Consider the following 5460-nt stretch of genomic DNA (forward strand, 5'->3'; position numbering starts at 1 on the left):
GGATGTAGTCAGATGAATAATTCATATCAAGGTCTCGAAGCAAATGCCAGAACTAAGGAGAAGTGAGTTGGACTTAGATAACATGGGTGAAATGGTGTCCCATTGCTGTTAATGGCAAAGCACCCATTGATTTCAATGGGGCTATGATTGCACCCCATGTGTTTGCACTTTATGGACCACATGCTGCCCAAGATCTTTGCACAGAACATGCTTTCTTGCAAAACACCAGCATTTCTGCTTCTGGCAAGGCAGAACTGAAGGTCGATGAACCATTTCTTCCCTCAGAAAAAGGTTCTGGCCCCATTCAGTTCCAAAACGGGTAACAGTCCAAGGAAATTTTCATTTACCCAAACTGGTTGCCCAGTCCCTATTCTACAGCCAGGCAGGCTCTGGACCTCTACTTCGGTGTCACGTTAATATCACCAAGGACTCATTTAGCATGAGTTTACACTCGCCTGAAGTTTGGATCATGCCGCAAAGCTTTGGATTCCAGAAGGGTGGGCGCTCATCTGAACCTTTCGAGGTTTACTTCTCCTTCAGAAGAATGTGGTGCTAGGAAAGTGTAGACAAGCATTCCCCTGCCTCACCAGTGATTGTAATTCCTGGGCAAGGACTACAAACATGGCTGGCACCTTTGAGCTCATGGGAAGGGCTGCACGGCTGCCTGCAGGGGAGATGCGTGTGTGTGGGGACGGGTCACATGCCCCTCCCCAATCACCTGGGGCGGGGGGGCGGGCAAGGGCACTGCTAATGACTCTGCCCCTCGGTGCAGGAAGTTTTTTTATGGACAGAGATCGGGTGATTAAGATAACAAAAGACTTGTCATTAAATTAAGGATCATTAGCATTCCCAGGCACTCCAGTTAAAAGACAGAAAACAAAGGATAGGAATAAATGGCCCATTTTGAGAATGGAGAGAAGTAAATAGCGGTGTCCCCAGGAGTCTGTACTGGTCTGGGATCAATGCTGTTCAACGTATTCATAAATGATCTGCAAAAAGGGGTAAACAGTGAGGTGGCAAAGTTTGCAGATGATATAAAATTACTCAAGATAGTTAGCTAAGTGAAAACCAGAGAGCAAAGGGTTACAAAAGGATCCCACAAAATTGGGTGACTTGGCAAGAAAATGGCAGATGACATTCAATGTTACATGCAAAGTACTGCACGTGGCAAAATATAATCCCAACTATACATACAAAATGCTGGTCCCTAAATTAGCTGTTACCCATCAAGAAAGAGATCTTGGACTCATTTTCAGTACCTTGGAAGCGCTGTTTCCACAGTACTGCAAATGTATAAGAATTAGGGCTGTCAAGTGATTAAAAAATTAATCGTGATTAATCATTCTATTAAACAATAATAGAATACCATTTATTTAAATATTTTTGGATATTTTCTACATTTTCAAATATATTGATTTCAATTACAACACAGATTACAAAGTGTACAGTGCTCACTTTATATTTATTTTTGATTACAAATATTTGCACTGTAAAAAAAGAAAAAAGAAATGGTACTTTTCAATTCACTTAACACAAGTACTGTAATGCAATCTCTTTATCATGGAAGTTGAACTTACAAATGTAGAATTATGTGCAAAAATAACTGCATTCAAAAATAAAACAATGTAAAACTTTAGAGCCTACAAGGCCACTCAGTCCTACTTCTTGTTCAGCCAATTGCTAGGACAAAGAAGATTATTTACATTTGCAGGAGATAATGCTGCCCGCTTCTTGTTTACAATCTCACCTGAAACTGAGAACAGGTGTTCGCATGGCTGGTGTAGGGTGACCAGATAGCAAGTGTAAAAAAATTGGGACACTTTTTTGGGGGGGGCGGCGGGGGTGTGTGTGGGGGGAATAATTGTCTATATAAGACAAAGCCTCTAATATTGGGACCTTTGGTCACCCTAAGCCCAGGGCTCCCTAACACAGCTCAGCTGACTCAAGTCCCACTAACCCTGTGCTTAAACTGCGGCGCAGACTCACCCAAAGTGGCCACTGACTCTCCCGCCTGGCTTTATAACCACCCCCACCATGGGAGATAGTTGGGGGAGGCACATGGGAAACTGCCCCACATCGAGGCACCACCCGCCCCTGCTCTCGGCCGCGGATCCCTCGGTGCCCTCCCCGCCTCCGGCCGCTGCAGGCTGCAATCACCGGCCAAACGCCCTCGTTGGGTCACGGCTGCGTCGGGTGGGGCAGCCGCGCGCGGGCAGTGTGGCGGGGGCTGGGGAGCTATTTACCCCGCTGGCGCGTGTGGCGCCCAACACTGAACAGAACCCGCGTGCCTCAGGGAGCTGTCCGCACAGTGAATGGGGAGCGGAGCTACGCAGTCTGTGGGGCAGGGCGGTGCCGAGGCCCTCTCCAGCTGCCTGGAGCCAGGCGGCAGCCGCTCCCCCCAGTAGTGCTGCGCCGCCACTTTGGGGCGGGCTTCTCCCGCAGCCACGCTGGCTCGCTGCACTTCCTGGGATGGTAGGAGCCCGGGGCGGCGGTCTCCACCGCTCTGTGCCGTGCATGGGGCCCCAACCCTAAGAGCCAGAGGGACCTGCCGGGGGGCAAGGTGGGGAGTCCTGGTGGTGCTTACCTGGGGTGGCTCCCGGGAAGCATCCAGCAGGTCCCTCTGGCTCCTAGGGTTGGGTCGGGTGGGTGGGTTGTGGGGGTGGAGGGCTCTCTGCCCACTGCTGGCGCCTGCAAGCCCCGCCCCCACAGCTCTGATTGGGCAGGAGGGAGCCGGTGCAGCACGCGGAGACCCCCTCCACCTCTGTGCCTAGGGGTCTCCAGCACTGCAGGCTTCTGCCGGTAGGCGGGTGCCGGGAGCTGTCCGAGGAAGCACTACCATGCCAGCCCCAGGACTTCGGAACAAAGGGCATCCCGACCGATGTGTGGTCGGGACGCAGGACGAACATGTTAAAATCAGGTCTGTCCCGATAACATTGGGACGTCTTGTCACCCTAAGCTGGTGTCACAAGATATTTACGTGCTAGATGCGCTAAAGATTCGTATGTCCCTTCATTCTTCAACCACCATTCCAGGGGACATGCGTCCATGCGGATGACGGGTTCTGCTCGGTAACAATCCAAAGCAGAGCGGACTGACGCATGTTCATTTTCATCATCTGAGTCAGATGCCACCAGCAGAAGGTTGATTTTGTTTTTTGGTGGTTTGGGGTCTGTAGTTTCCACATTGGAGTGTTGCTCTTCTGAAAGCATGCGCCGCACCTTGTCCATCTCAGATTTTGGAAGGCACTTCAGATTCTTAAACCTTGGGTCGAGTACTGTAGCTGTCTTTAGGAATCTCACATTGGTACCTTCTTTGCGTTTTGTCAAATCTGCAGTGAAAGTGCTCTTAAATCAAACAACATGTCCTGGGTCGTTATCTGAGACTGCCATAACATGAAATATATGGCACAATGCAGGTAAATCAGAGTAGGAGACATACAATTGTCCTCCAAGGAGGTGAGTCACAAAATTAATTAACACATTTTTTTAACAAGCGTCATCAGCATGGAGTCATGTCCTCTGGAATGGTGGCCGAAGCATGAAGGGGCATATGAATGTTTAGCATATCTGGCATGTAAATACCATGCAATGCCAGCTAGAACAGTGCCATGTGAATGTCTGTTCTCACTTTCAGGTGACATTGTAAATAAGAAGCGGGCAGCATTATCTCCCGTAAATGTAAACAAACTTCTTTGTCTTAGCGATTGGCTGAACAAGAAGTAGGACTGAGGGGACTTGTAGGCTCTGAAGTTTTACATTGTTTTGTTTTTGAGTTAAGTTATGCAACAAAAATCTACATTTGTAAGTTGCACTTTCACCATAGAGATTGCACTGCAGTACCTGTATGAGGTGAATTGAAAAATACTGTTTCTTTTGTTTATAATTTGTACAGTGCAAATATTTGTAATAAAATAATAATCTAAAGTGAGCACTATGCACTTTGTATTCTGTGTTGTAAATTGAAATCAAATATTTGAAAATGTAGAAAAACATCCAAAATATGTAACAAATTTCAGTTGGTATTCTATTGTTTAACAGCGCGATTAAAACTGCACTTAATTTTTTGATGTAATCGCGTGAGTTAACTGCGATAAATCGACAGCCCTTCTCACTGTGCCTGTATCATCCTGAACTCATTCTCCAGCTTCAGAAGACTTAAAAATTATCTCCAGTCATCAGTGGGATGGACGCAACTGAATAATGTAACTGTCCTTAACGTGCAGGCCACGTGGGGGGGCATGTGCTCCCCCCTTTAGCTGGTGCCCCCCTTTGTGCCCCTCCAATGTGTCTTCCTGCCTTGCCTTGTGAGAGTATGAGGAAGTGAGAGCTGTTGATTACGTACTTCGACATTCTCCGAGGAAGCTAATACAGAGTGGAGCCTCTCCAAGGCTCTGCGTGGCTCAGGTTTTGCTTCCCCGTCTGTTTAACACACTCCTGGGTAGCACAACCCGGCCTAGAGGGCTGGAAGTCAGAAAGAGGAAGGTTCCCATTGACCCGTGCACATCTTGTTCTGGCCTTCTTTCCTCCCGTCTGCATGTCTCAGGTGCAGTAGGGCTGCCTCTCACACCACTGGCCCTTGGGATCGCTCGTGGGGGTTACCCTGGGAAGATGGGAAGAATGGGAGGCCTAAGCAAGCTCTCCTGGTATCCCTCAAGAGGCAAGCCAGGTTATTCTGTGGAGAAGAGTCAGACTTGGAAGATTTCAGAGTAGCAGCCATGATAGTCTGTATCCACAAAAAAACCAGGAGTGTCCAGGAAATACCCTGACCAGGGGTATTCTATTTGCTACCCAAGATCAGGGCTGGCTTTAGGCCGATTCAGCCGATTCGGCTGAATTGGGCCCCGCACCTAAGAGGGCCCCGCAGCTGTCCACTCCGCTCCCAGCTCACTTCCCCCTCCTCCCCTCCCCTGAATGCTCCGCCCCCTGTTCCTCCCCCTCCCCTGCTTCCCGCAAATCAGATGTTCACGGGAAGTCTGAAAAGAAGCAGGGGCAGGCGGCGGCAGCAACAGGTAAGTGGGCGGGGGGGGGGCGCGAGGAGGACTCCTGGGAGGCGCGGCATGGCCCAGTCCGGCCCCAGCCGGCCCCGGCCCCGGCGGCTCTGGCTCCAGCCCGGCACGGACCCCGGGTCACCAGCCCCGGCCGAGCGTGCCAGCCCTGGCCCGAGCGGCTCCGGCCCCGGTCAAGCGGCTCTGGCTCTGGCTCCGGCCCGGCTCGGGCCCTGGGGCAGCGGCCCCAGTTCCGGCCGAGCACCCCCAGCACGGCCCCATGGCTCCAGCCCCGGCCGAGGACCCCCAGCCCCGGCCGAGCATCCCCAGCCCCGGCTCGGGCCTCGGCCGAGCACCCCCGGCCCCGGCTCGGGCCCCGGCCCCGGGGCGCCGGCCCGGCCCCAGCCCGAACACCTCAGGCCTCGGCCCCAGCGGCTCTGGCTCAGGCCCCGGCGCGCCGGCCCCAGCCCCCACGG

The sequence above is a fragment of the Malaclemys terrapin genome, chromosome 14 (genome assembly GCF_027887155.1).
Source record: "Malaclemys terrapin pileata isolate rMalTer1 chromosome 14, rMalTer1.hap1, whole genome shotgun sequence".
Taxonomy (NCBI): Eukaryota; Metazoa; Chordata; order Testudines; family Emydidae; genus Malaclemys; species Malaclemys terrapin.